Genomic DNA, 26,936 nt, shown 5'->3' with positions numbered 1-26,936 from the left:
TATCTGGATGCTTTTTTGGAGTAAATGCAAGTGTGCACTTTGCAAGCAAAGCTTCTTGTGCCATGAATAATGAACTGAAATCATATCAAACCAGCACATTACTAATAAGTAACAGACAACAGTTATTTATAGATCTGAGGTTAATCTTGCCAGGTTCACACAATCAGCTAAGTCATCACTCAGCATAAACATGCTGATACATAGAGTACAGGCAAGTGTACAAGTCAATACCCCCCCCCCCTCCTCAAAAATAGAACCCCTCCAAATCCACTCTTTCATCTTCCTACAGGGTGTCTTGGCGATCTGTCCATGGGGTAAAGTGAAGAACATGACAGGTTGAGAGACAAAGAGAAAGTGCAGGAGGTTTGGCAAAGTTGGGTTCATATTGGACTGGATTACTACACGGCTGCACTGTGTTCTGTGTGTGCTGCAGGGGAAATGAGGTCAGACCATTACCAGTCTCTCTCTCTCTCTCTCTCTCTCTCTTTCTCTCTCTCTCTCTCTCCCCTCATCTCTGTATTAATGGCTAACAGATGCACCATGCAGTCTGTGTATGTGAGTCTGTGTGTACTTGTGTGTGTTTGACTGTTGTACGTGTGTTTGTGTGCGCGTGCGTGTGCGTGCGTGTGTGTGTGTGTGTATGTGTGTGTATATGTGTGTGTTTGTGTGTGTATATGATCCCTGGACTAACCTCCTTCTAAAAAGTGAGTGTAATGTCTATTCCATTCGAACATGAACTTGCTGCACTTGGGAGAAAAAAAATCAGCAAGAGCGATGATGGAGGTCTAGGATCCATTTGCCCAGACACACACACACACAGTTTATTACAGAATATATCACACAAGTCTAAAACGCATTCCAAGAGCAAAGTCAATTTAACAGGCCCAAGTCCACAATGATCTGAGAATACCAATACTAAATACTAAAATTCAAATCGTAAGACAACATTCGGGGAGAAAAAAAAAACAAACAAACTGAGCAAAATTACACATAGGAGCAAGAGGATACAGGAAATAAGGCAACAGCATCTCATTAAAGCATGGTTTTCACTCAGGACCTCACAAAGAGGAGACTGGCAAAGTGTCCCAGGTGTACAGAACAGGGTAACTGGACAATGGACTGCTGGTGTTCTCTACAGCCGGGGGAGGCGGAGAGTGGCCAAACTGGGAGAGACTGAACAGAGAAACTGGTGCGAGGCAGGTGTGACAGCGACATGCCGAAAAAATGAGAGGGTGAGAGTCTAAAGTTAATCAGTTAATCATTTTTAAATTGCTCTCAAGCTTTACGTTAATGATCATCTTTTTGCCGACGCTCAACATGAATACGCATTTACAGCTTTTCTGTTAGTCAGGTTTGCATACTTTTTCACCCGAGCTAAAATTAGAGCTTTATTTTTCAGAAAAAGTTTTAATAAATGAAACTTCTAAAAGCTTCAAAAGCAGTGAAGATTTGAATGCTATGGAATAATTAATCTGACTGCGTGGAAAATACTGCAGAATCTTATTTTCAGAATATCACATTAAAAATCCCAGGCATGTTTCAGTAGTCCTCCCATATGCAGAGGCCTTGGCTGCGCTGGTTACCGTTACACATAAAGACATCAGACACTTTAACCATCACAGGTGAAACTGTTAGACATCTGAGCCATGGAAAAGCACAGGTCACAAGTTTACTGCTCTGAAAGCAGACACACACTCTCTCAGACACACACTCACTCAAACACACACACAAAGTCTAGTTCAAAAGTCCCCAAATGACCAGGTCCTCAGAGCAGAAGCTTTATGAGTAAATTTAGGCGTACCCTTTTCCTGACCTCCTCAAACTGGTTTATGGGGTATTTAAATGTTCCTCAACTGTGTAAACCAGTTCTGCCTGAGAGAGCACTGTGTGTGTGTGTGTGTGCGTGTGTGTGTGCGCGTGTGTGTGTCCATGTGTGTGTGTGTCCATGTGTGTGTCTGTGCATGTGTGCATGTGTGTGTGTGTGTGTGTGTGTGTGTGTGTGTGTGTGTGTGTGTGTGTGTGTGTGTATGTGTATGTGTACTTGTGCGCAGAAACATTTTTGAGACTGAAATGTTGAATCAAACGAATGGGTGCCCTCTGCTGGTACGTACATAACTGCTCTCCTCTGAAAGTTTCAGTGTATCATACGATGGTTATGTAGAAGTGAGATCATTACCAGCTCATGACATTCCCATGTTAGTAAGCAGGCATTTAAGGGGTTAAGTAGGTCTTGAGTCGGTGTTGCTGTATATAGAACTGTTTCCATATTTCATGTCCATGTCAGAGTCATTCACCAACCTTATCAAAGAAAAAATCAGCTGCTGGGAAAAAACAGTGCCTGGAATTCTCTCTCTCTTTCTCTTTCTCTCTCTCTCTCTCTCTCACACACACAAATCTTTGACTACTATAGCACTTCTATCTGGGGTCAGTATGTGTAGCGTTTCCCTACAGTCTACAGCCTTTCCAAGCTGAACTCTTCTGCCTCTCTCGGTCTCTGTCTGTCTTTCTGTCCGTCTGAGTGTCTTTCGCTCTCCCTCTCTCTCTCTCTTTCTGCCACTAATTCTACACTATCACTTAGCAGCCTGTATACACAAAGCCTCTGTTAAACATAAAGGTAATGGTGTGTGTGTGTGTGTGTGTGTGTGTGTGTGTGTGTGTGTGTGAGAGAGAGAGAGAGTGTGTCTGTGTGTGTGTGAGTGTGTCTGAGTTAGTTGAGATGGTCAGACACACCTGTCTCCTTGAGTGTGAGTGTGTACACTGAGACTATAACATGTGTCTGTTCCCCCTGTGTGTGTGTATGTGAGTGTGTGTGTGTGTCTGCGTGTGTGCATCTCTGTAGACATCAGGTCAGACACACCTGTCTCCCTGATCCTTTGTGTTTGTTCTTACTGTGTGTTTGTGCTGAGTTCGTTCATTTAAACTGCAGGAAGAGCCATTGACTGAACCTTCATAGAAACCGCACCACCCTCTTTCATTAAAACACAACTCCTTCAGAAATCCTCTCATAGTTTCACAATATATCAGTTAACTGATCTTAAGGTCCTAAATAGTTATTTTTTTCTCACTGTCTCTGTTGTTATAAGCAGAATGTCAGTCACACTATCAGAAAACAGAGCACTCCCTCTGCTCTGCAGTTGTTTCAGAATCTCACCAATCACATGACCTTAGCACATGCAGCCCTAAGGTCATCATGACCTTTAGCTTCCAGGGCAACAGAAACCTGGTGTGCATGCACGTGCACACACATATACACACACAAACACACACACACATACACACGCTCATAAGCAGAGCACTTTGTGCTTGTGTAATTTCCAGACAGTGAGATTCTATGGAAACAGTTGAGGGTCTGTAGCTTGGAGATGTTTGTTCAGAGAGAGGAGGACTCTGAGGCTTAGAGAGAGAAACGAGAGAAGAGAGAGAAGAGAAAAGAAAGAAGAGAAGACAGAGGGCTGTTATCAGGGCAGGTGTGATCCACACTGCTTTATATACAGAAATCTATACAAAGCACTTCTAGTGACTCTGAAAACGATGTGTAGGTTCAGTAAATTAGGGGAAAAAAAGAGAATGCAAAGTGTCAGCATTAACTCAAATGCATGTGTAGTGTTTGAAGAGTCAGGATGAGAGAAAACAGTTTTTGAAGAGTTAGAATGGAGGAAGAGCTGAGTGTTTGAAGAGTCAGAATGGAGGAAGGGCTGTATATGTGAAGAGTCAGAACGGGAAAGGAGCTGTAAATGTGTAGAGTTAGAATGGGAGAGGAGTTGTATATGTGAAGAGTTAGAATGGAAGAAGAGCTGTATATGTGAAGAGCCAGAATGGGAAAGGAACTGTATATGTGAAGAGTTAGAATGGGAGAGGAGCTGTATATGTGAAGAGTCAGAACCGGAGAGGAACTTATTTGTTTGAAAAGTCAGAATGGGAGAAGAGTTGAGTGTGTGAGGAGTTAGAATGGATGAAGAGTTTGGTGTATGACAAGCAGGACTGGGTGAAGAGCTGTTTGTGATTGAGCAGGGCAGACTGTTCACGACATTACCATGGGACGGTGTATTCAATGGGTCTGTGTATTGTGTGTGGGAAATGTAAAAGCCAATTATTTTTCAGTGACTCATTTAAGAGCAATATCAGTTAGCAGCTTTTCAAAACAATAGTCAAGATGAAGTCACAGATGCAGTTACACATAATAGAAGTGGTTTGTTTTTGTTTTGCTTTTTTTAGAAAAACAATTATTGTAATAGGTTTGGCTCCAAAACAATATTGATACATTCTGTTTTAACAGTGCTCTTAAAGCAAAGATACCTTCACACCCTCCCCAACTTGTCCTCATTACACATACACACAAACACTAACACAGTCTGTGTGTATTAGCTTTAGTCTTAGGCTGGAAATGGTAAAAGGCTGTAAATATTTCGAAATGCATTTGACTTTGAGCTCCCCCAACACAATGACAACAACAACAAGAACATCTTTTACATTTCACTCGTGACATCTCTGTGAACAGAACAAAGGAACGAGGGATCAGACTTCTCTCTGACCCATTTCACCATTCATCACGTCATTTTCACATGGAAGGTGATCACACAACACATATTTCATTAATACAAACAGAAACATCATTAAGAGTCCCAATCTTAGCACACGTATAAATGAAAACTTATGAGTGAAGACTTGTGAGTGAAAACTTATGAGTGAAGACTTATGAAAACTGTGTGATGTGTCTAGAGAACAGCAGCTCCATGCTCTTCAGTGGGGAATGGCCACAGTTCATCCAAACACTAAAAAATGTTAGCAATGCAATGAAATCCATTTGCGGTCATGATTTAGTGTGTGGATACAATACAAAAACTCCAAACAGCTTCCACTATTTCACATATTTAAAAGCATTCACAATCCACTGCAAACCCAAACCTGAACGTTAGAGAAATTCTATCTTTATGCTAGAGAGTGTGCTATCTAAATAGTTGAAAGTTCAGTTTAAACATTATCAGTTATCTGTTAATTGAGTCATCAACACATCCAGATACACACCTCACAAGAGCACTGCCTTGCTCTGTTTCAATGCCTGTAGAACTGACTAAAAAAAAAACCAACCCACATACAGATTACAGATCAGCTTTTAACACTAAAAACTCACGGACAAGACTCCACCTGTTACCACAAAACAAACAATAGATTTGTCTAAGCTTTATGTCACCAAAGAACCAACACTGATTCCTTTTAACTGCCTCAGGCAATGAGTTTCAAGAGCTGCATTTGTATTTGTGTGTGTGTGTGTGTGTGTGTGTGCGCGCGCGCGCGCGCATGAGAGAGAGAGAGAGAGAGAGAGAGAGAGAGAGAGAAACTCCAGTTTTGCTTTGCACACCTGAGGCCATTGAGAAAAACAGAACAGAAATATGCAGGAGGGGGGGGGGGAATGAACCAGTCTATGCTAAACTTAGCGACATTTTGTTTGTGAGTTTGTTTGTTTTTAGGGCTTTTAAATAAACAAGGGAGTGGCGAGGAATTAAGGTCAAAGTCATAAGTCGTGAGTGAATCATAAAGGAACTAACATCAATAGAAACCAATAAGACTCATGATAACTAGACTCATTCATACATTTCAGTAACTACAGCAAACCTTACAAAACCATACTGAGACTATTCGCAAAAGTTAAATGGGGTTTTGGACAGTACGCTCACGAGTCTGTGTGGAGTCTTTAAAGTGCCACATGGAAACCAATTGTTCGCTTTACATATATGTCGTGAACGGTAGCCTAAAGTCTATACTGCAGCTCATGACTCGTGAAGTCATTCCACACAGACCTTTCAAAGGGTAGCGACAACGCAGATTTTCATAAAACGGCATTGAAGACTCTTGACGTGAACGAAGTTGAATCGTAATAAGAATCAAACTTACGTGTTGCTTTCTTATGTTCCCGTATGTCCAGCATTAACGCGACGTGTGTTGCTGTGAACTTTCTGTCGGTGTAAATGACAAGCACGCGATGAGCAGTTTTGGATGGAGCTCAGACGACAGATGTTGCAACAGGTGTGTGAGTGTGTCGGGGAGGAGAGGTGGGGGGTGGCGACTGACTGACTCACTGACTGACTGTGATTGGACACACAGTTGAAATGATGGTTTAACTCTCGACACAAAAGGTAAGTACGGAGAGACTCACATATTACAGAGTCACGTATTTGTTTCCGCCTCAGCTAGTCATAATCTCACATGCGCACTTTCATAGAAAAGCGTCTAACGGTGGCGTATGTATAGTCATGTTACATTTCGTAAGATCTCTCTCTCTTATTCCTCTTAACTGACACTTAACGTTGATAAAATGTTAATGGTTTTGAAAGTACGTCCGAGACTAAGGAAGATTTCTAAAGCAGTCTAAAGCTAAAGAAAGCTTAAACAGGCTGCTTGCGGAATCCAGCCCAGGTAAAGCCAAATAAAAAAATACCATATATATATGCTATTTGGATCATAATTTAAAACGATGCAAAAATGTAAATGATCAGAAAGTGTCCCACTTTACCCTACATATATATATATATATGGAGTATTTTTTTATTTGGCTTTTCCTGGGCAGGATCCCGCAAGCAGCCTGTTAAAGAGTCTAACCACTCCGTAAGGTCTTCTCCAGCACATCCCAAAGACGTTCAATGGGGTTAAGGTGGCCAAATCATAAGTGAAAATGATTCTTCATGCTCTCTGAACCACTCTTGCACAATTTGAGCCCGATAAATCTTGGCATTGTCGTGGTGAAATCTGCATGTGCCCTCAGGGAGGAAAAAAAATCCATTGATGGGATAACCTGGTCATTCAGTACATTCAGGTACTCAGCTTACTTCATTTTTTTGCCACGCAACGTTGCTGAGCCTAGACCTGACCAACTGAAGCAACCCCAGATCATAACACTGCCTGCATATGCTCCAAATCCAAATGGCGACTTTTTTGGCCGGGTAATGTATCAATATATAATGTATTTTTAAAGTAATGGTAGAACTGCAGTTTGTTTTGTTTGTTTCTTTTGTCTATTTGTTTGGTTGGTTGGTTGGTTGGTCGGCTGGTTTATCGGTCGGTCGGTTTCTTAGTTGTTGTTGGGGGTTTTTTGTTTGTTTGTTTGTTTGTTTTGCCTTTTGGATATTGTCCATTTTTCTCCTGCTTTTTTTGTCCTAATGCAGAGTCAGACTCGGGTTAAAACAGTCCGTTTCTCCCACAAGTTATGGCTGACCAGTCCTGTTCTCTTTAACAGTCTTATTAAAAGGGAATAATTGTCTCTGTGATTTAAATGTTTTTATGTTTCCGACGTCCACGCCCATCGATGTTACAGAGAGAAAAGATACTGCAGGTGTGCTGCGAACACGTTTCAGTCTCGTTCGTTTGGCACTGACCGCCAAGTAAATGTTGCAATTCCGCAAGAACTCCACAAGGGTGCAGTGTATCCCATACAATGCGGCACCCGACAGGCTGACCCTGAAGAGCGTGAGTTAGGTCTCTCTCCACATATGTGGAGCGCATAACTTATTAATTATATTCTTACCTTTGGACCATAACTCCACAGACCAGAGAGAAGTACACTAAATATTTTATTTAGTAATTCATTTGTATTAATAAATCATCATTCACTGTTAATTTTATAAATACTGATTCATCGTTACTTAAACATTTCTGGAGAAATATGTTGTCCTCTCAGATGTGTGTGTGTGTGTGTGTGTGCGCGCGCGCGGACGCGCGTGAGTGCTTGTGTGTTTTGGTTTGCTGCTCGGAGCGAGCGTTGTGTCCCGTCCTCATTCTTTCCCCGCTAATGGTCTCTCTAGCTGTGGAGCGCGCTCTGCTGATCAGCTGGTTGCGGAAATTTCTGGAGGAAAAACTGCGTGGCCTCTTTAGAATAAATATAGCCCTTTAAGATCACATGCACACTGCAGCTCGCTCCCTCTGAGCCAGCTTGCGCTAGACCTCCACCTGTCAGATAAAGAGGAAAGCGGAATTTGGGTCAGCGAGCCGTGGGAGTGCAAAATACAGATCGCCGAGTTTCAGAGCACGAGCAACATCACTGCAGATGATATCTCTCAGGAATGACGTATTGGTTTAACGAAAGTTAAACGAAACTCCGATGGTGGCGCTGAATATTTTGATTGTGGCATAAACAACATTGGAAGAAGAAGAAGAAGAAGATGATGATGATGATGATCTAGCCATGGGAGAAGATAGTTATAACATTATGATGCTAATGGTGAAGACCTGGGTTGTTATGATGCAGATGAAAGTAGACCAAAGGAGTGCCTTTTGCCAGTGACTGAGTGGTGTAACAGTCACGGCAAAAAGGAAATATAAACTAAACTGCATGTTTAGTTTTCTTCTCCCTGCGATAGACTGGCGACCTGTCCAGGGTGTTTCCCTGCTTTTCACCCCGTGAGCACTGATATAGGCTCCAGCACCCCCTGCAACCCTAATTAGGATAAGCGGCTTAGAAAAATGAAAAAAAAAAAAAAGAATGAGTTTTTTTTAATCACTGGACAGCACATTCAACCCTTAACTCTTCCACAAAGTTCTGCAGCATGTGTTGCTCTTTGTTTCTGCAGAAGACAATGGAGGAACACAATGGCAGAGATGCTGAAACAGAGTTGGTGATTACGGTCATAATGATGAATGTTAGAGATAAGTTTGATGAATGAACATGAGGTGAATTCAGAGACGTGAAAGCTGTAGTCACAGCAGTATGTAGGAACATTGCAGGCATCAGTAGGATAAAACTTAAGAAGTAGGTCAGAGTATCTTTGTGAACAAACAGCCCACTGCATGTGTTACAGTGAATGTTTTCTTTTCTTTTGCTACCTCATGAAAAAAGAGAGAAGTGAGGTGAGAGGAGCGGGGGGTGGGGGGTCATCTTTTTTGGGGCAGAAGGGGGACCGCATTGCTCCACCTTTCTGACTTGATGTCTTTTTTCTCTTTCATTTCTCTCAACATACAGCTGTGCGCTTACACAACGACACACCAACACACTCCACTCTGCACCTCACACACACTGCAGCACCACTGACCCATGTTTAACTAGTCTTCACACCACAGTATCAGTTACATTACTCTCCACAACACTGCATCACGTCACTTCACAACACGAATCTGCTTTATTTTCCCCAATACATGGCTATGCATGTAACACTGTTACTCCATCCAATCATGCTATGTATCAACGTTAATCTCTACGGTAACACTCCACAGTATTAACAGTCATTTTACACAGCAATAATAAAATAGCTTGTTCATGTAGTACCCATTATATATGTCATTTATAATAATATAAAATTATGTGTCAATATAACAATGAGGGGACAAAAAAAACAAATGGCTTATGGTTTTATGTTTGTTTGTTTGTTTCAATGAATAAGCTGTGGTATATAAAATGTTCCCTAAATGTTCTGATGGGCCTCTGATGTGACCTGTGCTTGTTAGCTCAAACCTTAACACCTCGACCTCCTTTCCATTAAGTAATATCCTCTTTCCTGTGATGCTGGATGCCTGTGGAAGAGAGCAGGTGAAGGACTGAAACAGATATAGGAAGACAGTGGAGAGGAGCAGCAGAGAAAGGGTGAGAACACATTACAGTGAAAGCTTTTTTTTTTTTTTCCATCCCAACAAAAGCGTGGTTGATCAAAGAGAAGGTGTAAGGTAATCTGGTTGGACTGATTTAGAACATTGTGTGTGTGTGTGTGTGTGTGTTAATGCAAGTGTGTTCATGTAGCTTTGAGGTTCAGCCTGTGGGGTATGCAGTATATACAGGGCACCAGACTAGTGTGTGTTCAAGTCTTAAAATTGTAGAATAAATAAATAAATAAATAAATAAATGAACATCGCCCAAGGAAGGAAGTTGACCTATACCCACAACATGGAGCTAAACTCTCACCATTCTCAAGTCCAGTTTAAACTTTCCTCCCCAAGGTTTCCATTAAATCCCAAGTTTAATTAAATTAGTTGTTCACTGAAAAACATTATGTTTGAAAAACAATCAGTCAGTGAATTTACACTTTTGAAAGCATCTGTGCCATCTGCTTTTACTCAATTAGCATCTGCGGTGAAAAGAGAAATGGACCAAGGCATACATTCTCATTATGACACTGATCACAGTCTCATAGCTCTACAGAGAATATAGGAATATAGGCTTATTTGAATTGTTCTAGAATCTTCTAGAACAGAAAGTTGTTTGTAGGAGGTTGAAGGTTGTTTGTTATGATGGTGAGTTTGATATAAGCTTCCAGTGTTCCTTTGGTTGATATGGTATACCACGATATCGCTCCATCACACCTAGATGCAGGTGGGTCTCTGACATATGCTGTCTATACTCTTCTGGACTCCCAGCAAAGTGGGGCCAAATTCAGTGCCTAACAGTGACTGTTACATCATTACATGAGATCATTTTACATGTACCTTGTTACATCATTTCAGATTTCTTGTCTATGCCTGTAGTAGTCTGTTTACTGTGTACCAAACTTTGCCTGTTTCTGTGGCTTGTTTGTGGTTGATGTTTTGGATTAAAGACTGCCAAGCACTTCTGTCTTCTCTCCATGGGTATGGGTACCCCAGGCATCTCCATGAATGTACAGTGCAGTCACTTTGATGGCGTAAAGTAAGAAAAAAACTGCTGTAGTTGAAGTTTTATTGATCATATTTCATTGCAGTGCTGCTGTGGAATGTGCCAGACACATAAATCGCATTAGCAGATGAATTTCATGTCAAAAATATATCACCATTATTTTTCTCAGAAGCCACAGTTTTCAGGCAGATTTGAATGTTGGGTGAATAGGCAACACAATGAATTTCATAGGTAAAACTAAAATCTCTATCAGACAGTAGCTGAAGGCAGTGTTGTAGTCAAGACCACCTAAACCGAGACCAAGTCATGACCAAGACCAGAGTGTATCGAGACCAAGACAAGAACAAGACTTTGAGGGGTTGAGACCAAGTTAAGACCAAGACCAAGGCAGGACGAGACCAAGTCAAGACCAGGACCAGACCAGTCCAAGTCCCACACTACATGACATACTTACGATAAAATGTGGAACATGCAAACCATAGGCACTTCTCAAATTGATCTGAAAGATCCACATTCCCGTAAAAACACCCAAGAGCTGAAATCAACTTAACAATCTTTATTCGACACTCCTTTTCCATGTTTTACCATCCAGCTAACACAATGCAATTTTTTGTGCAAGATGTTTTCTGACTTCACAAATGTCTGACAGCTTTCACAACTGTATTCATGTGTTTATTTTTATAACTGTTGGAGTATTATTGACACATAAGATGAAATGAAATGTCTACATCCTTTGGTTGGTCACTAGGACCAGGTATGACCTTTGAGATTGACCCCAAAAAGCACTTTTTGACATATAATCTGTTTTCACAAATTTCTGAGGACTTTCACAACTGTATTTTTGTGTTTATTTCATCAATACTAGGGTGTTATTGACATATATGATGAAATGAAGCGTCTCCATGCTTTGGTTGGTCTCTAGGACTAGGCCTGACCTTTGAAAGGTCAAGACAGCTGTTAGTGCTGCTGTCCCACCACTGTCATCATGTAATATTGCACAATGCACTTTATGACTGCTGCTCTCTGCCCCCTTGCACATACTGCTCATGTACTGTGACACTGCACATTCATCTACCTCACTTCTCTTGTTTTTCTATAAGTTCTTTTGCTATTTATATCATCTCCATATAAGATTTTTTTCTACTTATTTATACATTGTCTATTCACACTCGTCTGGTAACGGAGGATGAGCAAAGTAAGAATTTCATTGTACAGTGCAACTGCCTGTTTTGCTGTGCACATGACAATAAAACTCTTGAATCTTGAAAGTAAACCTATAAAGCGATGTTTTGACGTACAATCGGTTTTCAAAACGTCTGGGAAGTTTCACAACTGCATTTTTATATTTATTTCATCATTACTAGGGTGCTATTGATATATACGACGAAATGAAAAGTCTGCACCATTTGGTTGGTCATAACGACTAGGCCTGACCTTTTGGGTCAACCCCAGAAGCCACTATTTTCACTTGTTTTCTGATTTCACAAATTTCAGAGAAGTTTCACAAATGATTTTAAGTGTTTACTTTATCACTACTAGGGTGTTATTGACATATAAGATGAAATGAAATGTTTACATCCTTTGGTTGTTCTCCTTTATGTTGACCATAGCTGAGTTTATACTTCACCGATATTGTACTTGCAGCACACAAATTACCCTTCAGTATGCGTGATCTTTCGGGGGACTTTTATTTTGAAACGCCATGTCGGAACAAGAGGAACGGTGAAATAAACATTAAGATGCAATAACGTGCCTTAAATTGTTGTTCATTCGCATTTACTGTCATGTTCGAACACTAATTATAATTTCTCAACTGAATACAAAGCAGGATAATATAATATGATGTGTAAGTAGTTTATTTCACTTTTCATGAGAAAGAGATCTGGCTATTTGGTGAATGTCAGGCGAATAACGAATTTCAAGCTAACTTCACCGCGGTTGGTACAACAGTGGCTGGAGGCAACCAGTCATCATCAGAAAATCTGTTTCTATGTTTCTAAACATTTTAGGAGGAAAATACAAAAGTAGAATATTGTTAGCATGTTTAAAACACAGTGTTATCTAAATGTAACTTTAAAATACCCGGACTTACTGTCAGTCTGTATTTACATAGAAATATACATTATTATCTATTTTTCCACAGCACTCATTCTGGCCCCACAGGGACAGCAGTGGAAATGAAGAAAGACGCCCAGTTAGTCTAGTTCACACCATGTATCTTCAAATCGCCACTCTGTCTTTGAAATCCATTTGGATTAATCTAGTGCAGTGGATATATTGAAAAATCATTTCAGATCCCTTCGAGACCAAAGACCTTTTTTTAACATTTGTGTGTTAAAAGTAAAATTAAATCACATAGATCATTTTTCCCCTTTTTTTTTCTTTTTTAGATATCTCTGGTGGACCCTAGTGGAGAGAGGCTGTATGCTCTGAGGGAAGCATAAATATTTAGCATGATAACAACAGCGTTTAACTAAATGTCTATGGTCGTATGCATTTCTAGTGGTATTTTAAAGGTTATCATGGAAATTATGATATATTCCTCATATCCACACGACTGAATTATTCCATTTCATTCTGTTTAGAATAGTCTCCCCCCACCTTTCACCTTCCTCCCCAAAACAAATGAGTAAAAAACGATAGTGTAGCATTTGTAAAATATGGTAATCGTAATCCTGTTTAAATATTTATGCAGTGAAATGTCATTGCTTTAACTAAACACGGTTTAACTAAACACTCTTTTTCATACCGCAGTCAGCATGGCAGGAAGGGTCTTTTTTCCATCCTCAAACAGCATTTAAATGACATAAAGTTAAATTTATACAAATCTACACCAGCATTTTTGTCAGAGAAATTTTCATTCCATTCATGCTCATGTCAGATAGTGTTTTCTTCTCAAAAACAAGTGTTCTGAATGCCTACTATGTGCCCTGAAGGAGACTTCCCACATTAAAAAACATTGTGAAATATACTAATAAAAATGTGTATGTTATGTGTATTTTTTATTTATTTTTTTTTGTAATATGTTTGAGTCATATTCTCGAGGGGGCTGCTGGAGTGAAAGCTGTGAACTGAGAGAGCGGCTAGATTTATGATGGGCTGTCAAATACAGATACGTGGAAAGCATTAATCCCACAGTGAATTAACACACTTAGGAAAATACAGGGCTAACACACATACACACACATGCACATACACATATGCACACACGCACACAGAGAGAGAGCGAGCTGAATTCCCCTGCCCATTACTGGTAGTCTTTTCATTAATAAGAGGTGTAGTGGAAATTGTCATGGAGGTGATGGAGCTGAAATGGCCTGAGCCGTTACTGTGGTGTGACAGTCTTTATACTGTGGTGTGATAGTATTTGTACTGTAGAATAACAGTATTTACAGTGTGGTGTGACAGTATTTATGCTGTAGTGTAACAGTATTTACACTGTGGTGTGACAGTATTTGTACTGTCGTGTAACAGTATTTACACTGTGGTGTGACAGTATTTATATTGTGGTGTGACAGTATTTGTCCTGTCGTGTAACAGTATTTACACTGTAGTGTGACAGTTTTTATACTGTGGTGTGACGGTATTTGTACTGTAGTGTGAAAGTATTACTGTGGTGTAACAGTATTTAAACCGTGGTGTGACAGTATTTATACTGTGGTATGACAGTATTTATGGTAGCTTTTAGTGCTGGGTGGTGTAGTTGACAGATTAGAGCCTGGGTAATGGAGAGAAAAAGACTCCTCTGTAGTGTCTGTTGCTGCGGTCACTAAAGTTTTCACATGTGAAGTATCCAAATTGTGTGTGTGTGTGTGTGTGTGAGTGTGTGAGTGTGTGTGTGTGTGTGTATCTGAGTGTGAGGGTGAGCGTGTGTGTGTGTGTAAACTATTTTCTCTGTGACAATACCCCCTGTTTGCTGGCCCTCTGTCTCTCTGTGGGGGATTGCAGGTGTGTAAAACAATATATGGGGGAAGGATTCCTGTCTTCCCTTTTTCTCATTATAACCCTACAGCTCTAAATTGTCTCTCTCATGTGGTGCTCCCATGGGGGATTTGTGTGTGTGTGTGCGTATGTGTGTGTATCTGTGTGTGCGTGTCCCCTCCAGAAGACACGACTAAACTCATTCGTGTTCAGTGTGTATTCCCTTAGCAATATCTAAATATTGCTGTGGGGATACACACATATATATACAATGACATAAATGTACACACATGTACAAACACACTCACGCGCGCACACACAGATGCACAAATATATATATAAATGTAAAACATGAATCGTTTGAATTTAAAAAACTGTCTTGCCGTAATATTTAGAGGGTTATGGTTAGGTAGAGATATAGATATATGTATACTGACATAGGTATGGAGACTGCTATTGGCAAGTGGATGGGAGCATTAGGCTACTGTCAGGAATTACAATATGTTGAGTGTACAGTAATGTGAGAACAACATGTTTATATGGCAGATGGAAGCCAGTGGACTGTAATGCAGTAATTGAATGTTGACCTATTGAGAAAGAGAGAGAGAGCAAGAGAGAGAGAGAAGTAGTGATGGTGTTAGTATGGTTAAAAATATGCTGTCATGTCCTACACCCTCAGGGGTTTGTCATGCTATGCATGGTTACATTATGATGTTGAAAATTCGATGGCTTCTAATATGCAAGACACTGAAGAGTGGTCCTGCCCTGGTTTCCCTCTGGAGGTGTGAGTTGTGATCTTTATGATATTTTCCCTGAATGGCACTCAGCAGCATAGAAGGTCATATTTATGGTTGCCAGATTGAGTCTAAACCAGCGTATCGGTTTAGCGACCGGTTAGGTCCTCACACTGTAGATTATATACATGTAGTTTTCCCTGCATTGGACTGTACATGTTATGCCTTTGAAGATCAAAACACTTAAAGATTAAAAAAAAAGTTAAAAGCAGAAATGTTACATCTAAACAAGGTTTTTCTGTGTTGCGGTATACAGGCCTGGTTTTACTATGTGGTTAATATGGCGTGTAGTTTTCTCTGTGCTATAGTGTACAGGGCTTATTTTATTATGTGGTTAATACATTTCCTATCTTGGTTCTAGGCATTGAAACAGGGTGAGTCCTTCATGCATCTACACAGAAATATACTGAGTCTTTGCTCAGTGAAGTGTCAGTGTAGGCCAGTCTAATAGGACTAGTCATTTGTTTGTGGTTACCATGTGACAAACGCCCAGTTCAGCTAATGTTGTGGAACAGTGGTTTATTTTGATTTTGCTGCAGCTCTGTGATTGGATGTTACTGACTGGGCATTAGCTGAGTTGGTTATCTGCTACAGTTAATGAGGGACATCTCCGTGTCAGGGAGATTCTGCATGCTTTTACTCATGCCCCAAAGAAAACCAGTCTCTCCCACTGTACCACGATGGAGCAGAGAAGGAGAGCAGGAAAGATCATCCTTCTCTTTTCTCTGTCTCTTTCTTTGTGTGTTTTTCAGTCTCTCACTCTCTCGCTTTGTCTCGATGTCTTCTAGCCTCTGTCTGTAAGTCTTTGCTTTCGCACACACACACAAACACAGACACACAGAGAAAGAGTGTGTCTGGAAGATGGATGAGTGTATCAGAAGGTTTGGAGTTGTTTGTGAGTGTCGGTTCTGCTTGCCAATGCAGGCTGGCAGGGTAAAATTCTGATTAATCACATCACAGTCAAGCCTTGCTTTTCCACTCTCTCTTCACTTACCATAGACCTGCCAGTCACGCCCTCAGTTCTCTATATGGTCCACTGCTATGGCCACTATATACCATGAATCAGTCCACCTATTAACAGACTAAACTTCTGTGATACTGCAAACAGTCCGTTTTGTCTGTGTTCATTCTTTCAGTTTTGTATGTTTGTGTTCTGTCTTCAGTTTCATTTTTGACGTTTGGCTTCGATGACCTTCAACGAGCCCTAACAGCGGTTGTTTGTTCTCCATTTGTACAGAAGTGTGCACTGCTGTGTGTGTATTTAAGCGCGCACTGCCCTGTTTGTATCGCGTTTCAGGGACTTTTCCCTAAGCGATGTCATCCTTGGCTTGGCATACAATCATGTTCATTAGAGCTGCTGAGAAAAAACGACAGAACCAGTTTTCCCCATTTTTGAAGCATCAGCAGTTCTGTCTGTGGAGTGATTTTTAGCAATTTGCTTAAAACCGGCTTGGGTTTAGGGCTTTATGATATCAAAGGTTTATGTTGAATAATCATTTGAAATATGACGACTCTCTCTCTCTCATTTTCAGCAGTTTTCAGCAACCCGAGAATTATCCAGACAGAAAGGCAAAGCACAGCATGAGGCCAGAATGAAGCGTTTTAATGACATAAGATATAGGAATAATAACAAGTCAGTGTCGAAAGATGAGAGACCATCTGTTTTGGTATAACACTCACCATGCCAGGAAAAAAAAAAACAGCGTCACTTTTTAGTTTTTATTATTTTAATAGATTTTTTTTTTTTTTAAAGAATGTGTTTACACTAGCTCAGAGTTATTCAGCTGTTCTTAAATTTACTCCTGGAAGCTCATGTCTGGTAATACTTATGTATTGCTGGGTTCCGTGGCTTAGTTGATCAAAGCACCTGTCTAGTAAACAGGAGATCCTTAGTTTGAATCCCACTGGTGCCTCTTTAGCTAAGTTAGGTTATTGTGCTGGTGTCTGTCATCTCTGAACAACACACTGATGCCTTGGCAATGACATGGGATTTGTGGCGCAGCGGATAGCTTGTTGGACTTTGAACTAAATGGTGAAACCATGCAAAGGTTGTGGGCTTAAGTCCCAGCAGAGTCATTTGTTTTGGGGCCTAATGGTTAGAGAAGCAGGCTTCTGACCAAAGAGTTGTCGGTTCAATCCCTGCCCATTGATCCTGCTCCTGGTGTGTGTGTGCTCACTACCGGTGTGTATAGGATGGGTTAAATTCACTACTCACTGCTCACAGTGTGTGTGTGCGATCACAGAGATTCTAAATTGTATTCTGATTAGATATAGTTGTATGTGATTAGATATAGTTGTATGTGATTAGAATCTGACATTGTTATGGTAATAGTAAAAGATGTTTTTTTTCTTTTTTGTTTGTTTATTCAGGGCAATGTACAGTCATTACTTTCTACATCAGAGATCATGCACACACACACACACACACAAACACCCCTTTGGAGAGGCCTTGGGACTAGCTTTGCTTGGGGTTTGATTCCACATCCCTCCCCTGACTTACACACTCTACCCACTAAACCACTGCCCTTCCTAAACCACTCCTCCACTAAACCTCAACTCCCACTTAACCACTCACCTCACTAAACCACTCCCCTCTCTAAAACACTCTCCTTACTTAACCACTCCCTCACTTAACTACTCACCTCACTAAACCACTCCCCTCTCTAAAACACTCTCCTTACTTAACCACTCACCTCACTAAACCACTCCCCTCTCTAAAACACTCTCCTTACTTAACTACTCACCTCACTAAAACACTCCCCTCTCTAAAACACTCTCCTTACTTAACCACTCCCTCACTTAACTACTCCCTCACTTAACTACTCACCTCACTAAACCACTCCCCTCTCTAAAACACTCTCCTTACTTAACTACTCACCTCACTAAACCACTCCCCTCTCTAAAACACTCTCCTTACTTAATCACTCCCTCACTTAACTACTCACCTCACTAAACCACTCCCCTCTCTAAAACACTCTCCTTACTTAACTACTCACCTCACTAAATCACACCCCTCTCTAAAACACTCTCCTTACTTAACTACTCACCTCACTAAACCACTCCCCTCTCTAAAACACTCTCCTTACTTAACCACTCCCCCAGTCCCTAAACCAGTCCTTCTATCACCACTTCTCCACTGCACTGGTAAAGGCAGCCTGGCTGATCTGGTGGGAGGGAGGCTTCTGTAGCCAAAACAAGGTTTGCAAGTAGTTAAATGACAATTTTCATGAAAATTATAGATATGCTTCAGTGTAGACATGTTTTGAGTTTTACAGTGTGCTTCAATTACCAAGATCTACACAGCAATTTTCATTCTCCTCTCACTAAAGCCAACAGACAAAGACTGACAACTCTCTCTCTCTCTCTCTCACACACACACACACACACACACACACACACACAGACATACAATCCCTAAGTGATTCATTCAGAGCCATGTGAGGTAGGCTATAACAATTAGTTAATGGACTGTGGGGAGTAGAGTGGAGCTCTGATCCGGTCAAAAATCCCCCGTTAATCTCCCTTTTAAAACCCCTGTTTAATCCTACGCTGGCTGCAGCCAGAGATTGCTCTTCTGCCCAACACTTCTCCCATCAAATTAAGGTTAAAAAGGGGAAAAAATGAAAAGAAAAAAGACGTGGAGTAGTAAATGAAGATGTTTCGTCGTGACAGTCTGATGTAGCAGTGTGTCCTTAAGAGAATATTTTCTGAGTCTACTCATCTTCACGATCTTTATTACAGGATCTGCTCTGTTCTCTCCTTCTGTAGTCTCCCACAGTTGGCTCTTCTCCTCTCCCCTCCCTACCTTCTCCCCCTCCCTCCCCTCCCCTCTCTCTCTTTCTCTCTCTCTCTCTCTCTCTTCCCACGCTACAGATGTTTCTGTCCCCAATTTGCCAATTTTATTCTCAGTAGGTTTTTTTATTCCCCAGTCATCACTGCCAGAGAGGAGTTGCTCTTCATCCTGTGTACATTGGAGAGCCATCTGTGTAAATTTCTCTCTGAATGTGTGTGTGTATGTGTGTGTGTGTGTCTGACTCTGTGTCTGTGTGTGTCAATATTTGTGTGTGGATATGTGTGCATAGTTGTATCTTGGTGTGTGTGGGAAGGTGGGGAGTGTGTGTGTCTGTGTGTGTGTTTATAAATGTATGAGTGCATATGTGTGTGTGTGTATATGTGCACGCAGTGTGTATATGCATGTGTGTGTACATGTGTGTGTGCATATGTGTGTGTGTGTGTGTGTGTGTGTGTGTGTGTGTCAGTGAGAGAGACTGGCCCAGGGCTTAGCACGTGCGTTCACTCTGTTGTGGGTTTTAAATAGTAGCACTGGCGGCTTCAACCCAAACAGAGTCAGGACAGACGTCAGCATCTCACACAGAGACACACACCCACACCTCACACACAGGAATCCAGGATCTCTGCTGGAGTGTGTGTGTGTGTGTGTGTGTGTGTTACTAAGTCAACACACTGATCCTGCTTTTATCTCAGATTTTCAGAACTGTTTCATCAGGAGCAGTCTCATTATTGCTGAGGGGAGCAAAGTCACCATAACAGAATGGAGTCTTTCAGTTAACAGAAAAGTAATGTGTCAAAAAAAAAAGAGAGAGAAGAAAAAAGATGGTGACTCACTGAACATTCGAATAACTTTTTCATTCCTTTATGTTTATGGGCCACTGAGCTGTGGATGACGTGATTCAGGTAATGCATGGTGACGTCGGAAGGCTTGGGTGAACAGGAGTGAGAGAGAGAGAGAAGAAGAGAGGAGTGCTCAGCTCAGAGTAACACATTTTTCTGACGTCTGTTTTTGCTGACATTTTCATTTGGATTTGAGTGCAGCAAAAAGTGAGGGATGAGGAAAAAACAGAGAAAACAAGAGAAGAAGGAAAAGAGGAGGTTCCCTCCCTGTTTTATTCCCTTTTCTGTCCTTGGCAGAAGCCAGACGGTTATAATTAGCGGCAGTTTCCTCCACACCCACCCCACACTGGCACAACCATGAGACTCCCAGTATAAATCACTTACACCAGTATCAGTGCCAATCTAAAACATGATCCAACACTGCCAAACCCTTTATTACTGCCTAATGTTACAGGGGCCTCCAGTCCATTTGTTTTAATGCCTGGGTCCATCCAGAGGGAATCTGTGAATTCAGTTAAAACAATGTTTAATGAGAAAGAAATTCAAGCTCAGATTTTTCAGTGCTGAGAGAGGATGTACCATGAAAAAGATATTTATAATGATGATAAACATAACTCCTTTCTATAAATTTTTAGTCATGACCTGTAAAAATAAAAGTGACAACATTGTCCTTGCTGATCATACGACTCTGGGTGAAATGTTAAAAAAAATCAATCATTTTAAAACTTGGTACTTGGTACTCAGTGGATCCTGTTAGATGTTCAGTAAAGGGTATGAGATGTTCAGTAGGCTCTACAATGTTCCATAGATTCTTTGAAATGTTCAGAGAAAACAGAGAAATGTCCAGTATACTGAGTGAGTGTTACTGTTTCTAAAAAAAAAACACTAACTGCCCCATTCCTTTTGTGTTTTCATTTTCAGTAAGGATTGCTCTCTGTTTCATTTTTCTGCACTTATATTTTCCTCTTCTCACCAGATATATTTCTACACTCTCTCACTCTCTCTTTGTCTTTCTCTCTCTATTTCTCCCCTCAGAGAAAAGTGTGGCTCTCACATTGAGAATAGATTTATTTGACACCCTAAAAGTGCAGCTTTGGAGGTGATAATTAATGGACTGAATTGGTAGAGTATGTTAGGAACACTCTACATTCTCTCTCAGAGGTGTTGGCAGTGCAATTTATAACCAAGTTTCTACACAAGGGAAAAATGACAATGCACTGGGTGATGCTGAACACACTAAACAATTCACAGGTGCAAACCAATGCATATAATACAGTTCTTTATAGGTTAAATTACAAACGACAGGTGGTAAGGAGAGGCAAGGAAAGATTTAACTGAAATTGGAATTCTTATTCTAACTAAAGACATGATCGTTGGAAGCATGAGAGAATATATGTATCGTGTGCGTGTGCGTGTGCGCACGTGCGCATGTGTGTGCGCGTATCAGAGAGGGAGGGAGAGAGAGCTGTAATTGACTTCCTCATTGACAGGCTGTGGAGATGCTAACATTAGACTGGGTGTGTTTGCTCAGGTAACTCTCCAACACTTCATTTCATATGAAAAACAGAAGGAGAAACTGACCCGGATCGGCTGCAGTGGCCTGGCAGCCGTTCAGCAGCGGCAAACACTGGGAGGGAGAGAAGACAGTGAGAAGAAGAGATGAATTTTAAAAACAGCGCCTATTAGATAATAAAGACAATAAATAAAAGGAAAAAACACTCCAGTCTGCTTCTGTTATTCAGTTTTGCTCTCACACATTTTATCGGTTGACATTGCATATGAGCCAAGAGCCAGGAAAACATTTACAGGCAAAATGCAAAATAACAGGAAAAAAATATTTCTGTGAGCTACTCTGTCAAAAGGATAACGCAGAGAGAATTTTCTTTTTAGGAAAAACAGTCAGAGAGACATAGCTTATATTCCACCTAATGTTCTATGTGTCTCAGAGACATAGCTTATATTCCACCTAATGTTCTATGTGTCTCAGTTATCAACCTGCCAAAGCCATCTTAGGAATGTTAACATCCACTCTGTCATCACATTTTATTGATATTTTATTAATATTGATAAAATACCTATATGTTTGTAGGTTTGATGGTGGGTTGTAGTCTTTCTGTTTTGATCATGTCAAACGTTACCCTTACAGAACTCTCTGCCTGATGTGTCTGTGGTTTTTCTCTGTGCTCGTGCGGTGTGCACTGGCCATTCCACTGTTTAGCAGTTTACCGTGTGTTTGTGCGGTGTACGGTGACTATGCCGTTTATGGGTTTTCGGCGAGTTTGTATGGTACTGTTCTTCTGTCACTGTTCTCAGGGCGCGGGCAGGCATTGAAGAGGCTGTAACAGGGGCAGCCATGTGTCGCTGGGCCATCTGCTGATCAGATGGCTCTTCACAGAGAGCACTTCATCTGTTTCTCTCCGTCTTATTAATCTCTCTTTAACCGGACCCTCCTTTTCTCCGCTCTCAAAGAGCTCCGTGTGTTTTTATGAAAGACTACAAATTTACAGTCTGCTATGGATTATTTTTGAAAACTAGTAAAGTAGTTTAGATATATCGTTCAAAACCCATGCTTAAGTGAAAGTAAAAATACCGAAAATAACAACAACAACAAAAAAAGCTGTCGGTAATGCATATAGTGTTTGTAAGAGAGTGCACATCTGAAAGTGTCTTCCCATGTCTGTCGTCTCATCCTGGTAAACTAGAGGGGTGGAGATACCGCTGTGTGTGCCAATTTGTTTGTTTTTCAGCTGATCTATTTTGATCGGTCAATACCTGCAGTGAGCTGATGTATTGATTGGTCAGTTGACACTGTTCCTTTGTGTATGTGCATGTGTGTGTCTGTATGCATTAGCACGTGTGCATACATGCCAAATTTGAATGAGACAATAGCAGATTGCCCCCTCAACACATTTCCTTCCCCTTTGAAGCATGGAGGTGAGAATACTAACCCAGGCCTTGACATGATCCTGCAGAAAGACTGTGATTCATTCCTCCAGTCTGAAGTGTTAATGCAATGCTTATAAGACAGATCTTAATTAATGATTGGGACAAAAAATTTACGATCCTCTGGGGTGGCACACCTGGCGATGAAACGTAATTGTGCGAGCTCACACAACTGCATGTGGCCACAAGACTGTTGGTTTGAGGACCATTAACAATCTTGTTTGGCAGTGAGGACAACCCCCAGTCTTATACAAACACAAACACACACTCACACACACACATACACACACACACATACATACACAAACACACACACACACACACCAGCTCTGGTGAACCGTACTGAGCTCTGGCAGCTGTTTAATTAATTGCTTAAGTCTGTGGAACCAAGGAGGTACAATCTGCATCTAACCAGAGAGAGAGCAAGAGAGAGACAGACTCCTCTTCACTCAACCTCTCAGACAAATGTCTCTCACTCTTACCTGGCTCAAAAACAGGTCCTCTTTCATCTGTTTTCTCTTCTTCAAGACTCAGACACTAAGAATGACACCATGACTCCACAGATAAACCATTATGCAATTCACTCATTACTTACATCATGTAAACAAACAAAAAATGTACAGATCATGTTGGATTAAATAGAAATTTTCATTAATATCTGAGGAGCATCTCTGTCATATTGGTTTATATGAAGAGCAACAGAAAACAGGAAAAGAACATTCATCCACAGAGCCTTCATAAAGGACCACTAACAGTCACTGATGAGTGCTCCTAAGTAGTTTGGCTTATTTAAGCAGCACACCCTCACTGACTGTTTCATGGAGAGCATCACAATGGCCCTTACTGAAACAGACAACTATAGGTCCACACAGTCCAGGTTCTGACTTAAGGATCATCTGGTAGAATCCACTTAAAAAAGAGAGAGAGAGAGCATTATGACTTGTCTTTGGGATGAAGAAAAAAGAGATGTAAAGGACATGGATATGATTATTAGAGTATTTGTGTTCATAAATGTGATGGTAGTCAGTCTGGACTTGAGGTTATTTTTACATATAACATTAGAGCCTTTCAGTCCATCTAGTCTGTTTTTTCTTCTCTCTCTTGTTTATTTGTTCCTGTGTCCTTGTAACTGGATATAATGTCACCAAAAGTGGATCTCTCTCTCTCTCTCTCTTTCTCTCTCTCTCACACACACACACACACACACACAAATCTTTGACTACTATAGCACTTTTATCTGGGGTCAGTATGTGTAGCGTTTCCCTGCAGTCTACAGCCTTTCCAAGCTGAACTCTTCTGCCTTACAACACACACACACACACACACACACGCATGCACATACACACAGGCATACACATGCACATTCAAATTCAGCACTACACAAGTTTCTGTACACGCTATAAAGACCATGTGTGCAATGATGTGTACATATGGATATATATTTGTGGGGGGAAAAAACAAACAAGTAACTTTCTGTATTCTTTTATGAAAGGACGAAAAATGAGGTTAAATACATAGGATGGAGACTGATAAGCCTGAATGAGCTGAACTAGGTCTTTTTTGAAAAGTGTGTATCTTTTCGCTCGTAGACGTCAAGTCAGACTGTGGTTTAAGGAGTTAAATGAGGATAGATGAGAGAAGTGGCTGAACTCTTGCTCGTTTCGTCTGAAACTAGATTTACGGCCGCGAGCGCAGACGAGTGCGCGCGATCATAGATCAAATATGACACATGGAAATTGGCCCGTAACAGCACTATGCGCCTGCTCCCTAATGACAATTCTTCCCTCTTGAAACACAGCAATGTGAATGGCATGGATACGGAAACGACGTGAAATGCGCATATGAGCAGTTGGATTTGCATTTTTCTGATTTAGCAGTTTGATTTACATCTGTCTACTTTATATTACTTTGTTTGTTTGTTTGTTTGTTTGTTTTTTATCTAGCCATGTTTTAGCTATATCATGTCAAACGCTTTCAGTTTGGTCGATAAAAAAATGCAATGAAACCTCAAGCGGCTTATCATGACGAGCTGTCGCTCGCTGTCCATGGTCCTGATTTGAATCTCCCTCACTCTCTCTCCCCCTCTCTCTCACTCTCTGTCTCTCTCTCTGCGCTCCCCAAGGGGCCTGTGCGTGTTGCAGAGCATCTCCGCTTGTCTCTGAGCTCTGTCTCCACAGTGCAAACGGTGAATGAACTGCGCTGGGATGTGGTGGAGCAATATGTAATGGGGAGCTGGCGTTTCCGTTCGTCTGAGACAAATTTATTCGTAGGACACATAAAGAACGTATAAAACGCTTTCACGGTTTTATTTTAATGTTAAGAGCAATATCACATCGATTAGTACACACCAGTGTAAACAATCGTCAACGATTTTTTTTTCACCGAAAACAACGCGAATCGGAAGTTATCGTCAGAGAGGACTGAGATGAGCGGTCGTCTATAAGTCTGGTCGCTTGGCATCGGATCTACAGACATCTGAGGAGTTCGTTTTATAAAGGTATGGTCTCAAACTGAAAGTGAATGAGAAGCCTGTGGTTACCCGGCTAGCATGGTTTAAACATCTAAAGCACGACAAATGTGGTCTTTTGAATTCACTCTAGAACGATTACTGGTCGTTTCAGTGTTTGGGTGAACATGTGCGTGGTTTGCATCAGTTTAGAGTTTTGGTTGCAGCAGTTGTTGAGGGGAACTGAAACCTTGCTATTTTGCAATGTGAATGTTGCGCTCATACTCTCTCTCCCTCATTCTCACACATTCACTCACCCTGTGTGTCTCTCTCGCGCGACTGTTGCTGAAACTGCCCGCCAGTTAAATGAGAAATCTAAGAGAGGCTCTGTGGATAATTTAACTGGTTGTGTTACATTATTATCGTTGACCGTAAACTGGACGAATCGGTGTGACAAGAAGCCGTCGCGGCTCATTTTAGAACCGTATCCTAGAGTAACACTCTTAACTGTCTCTTTGCTTATTTTATGTGAGTAGATGGGGGTTGGGCTATTAGTGGCTTGCGTGATTGAACAAGAAAGTGTCATTTAATTGCTTGTAGCTTGAGATTTGTCATTCGCTTGGATTGCGAGGATCAGGACCGATAAAACGATAAAACTTTGGTAACCAACAACTTCTTTGTAGCAACCAAGCGTTGTGTTCGTGTGCCTACTTTCGTCCACAGTATGGTCAAAAGTAACCGAACGCCATAAGAAGAAAACAAAAAAATAACGTTTTCAGAACGTTCAAAGAGAACATGCTCTTTGAACCTTAAGTTCTTAAGTTACTCATCAGTTGCAGCGGAAGAGAAACAAAACGATTGAGAAAAAAAGAGAGAGAGAAAAAAAAAAAAGAAATTATCTGGCGGGGTAGAGTTAAGAAGACACACAGAGAGAAAAAAACAAGTGTTTGTGAAGAGGTCAGAGTATAAATTACCTACAAGTATAAATATCTTTTTTATTTAAACTACTCATTTTTGTGCATTTCCCTATCGTTCACCGTCTCTCTCGATGGAATCACTGCATTCCCTGTTTATCTTAAAAAAAAAAAAAAGACAAAAAAACCCAACAACGATTCTTTGAATGTTGCGCTATCTCCACGCGTGTTAATGATGTTCTAAGGTTCTACGTCGTAAACGTTTTTCGTATAACGATGGGGATTAGCTTTCTGAGTCTTTGACATTAATTGTATGAGGACTTAGAGTAGTGACGAGGCACTGGCCTCTTGTATGATCTTGTGTCTCTAGATTCCGGCCGTAGATAATAAAATGGCTCTAATAAGGCATAAGGAATATCAGTCTGCCCCCACGTACAATAGGATGCATACATTCAGTTGAAATAAATGGATGCTGACTATGATAGATTTGCATGTGGCTACTGTAGCGATCCAGCAGGCCTTTGTTCAATTCTATGTCTCAGTCACTATGAGGTAGTCAGGTGACAGGAGCTAGCACCAGCGCTAACCATGAATGGACTACTAAGCATGGTAAGATAGATCAGTAGCCGTCTCAATAGCATTTAGCCATGTATTTAACCCCTTACAGAAGGAGCTCTCTCTCTCTCTCTCTCTCTCTCTCGCTCGCTCGCTCGCTC

Source organism: Chanos chanos, chromosome 6, assembly GCF_902362185.1.
Source record: "Chanos chanos chromosome 6, fChaCha1.1, whole genome shotgun sequence".
Classification (NCBI taxonomy): Eukaryota; Metazoa; Chordata; class Actinopteri; order Gonorynchiformes; family Chanidae; genus Chanos; species Chanos chanos.
Note: the sequence above shows the minus strand (reverse complement) of the source record.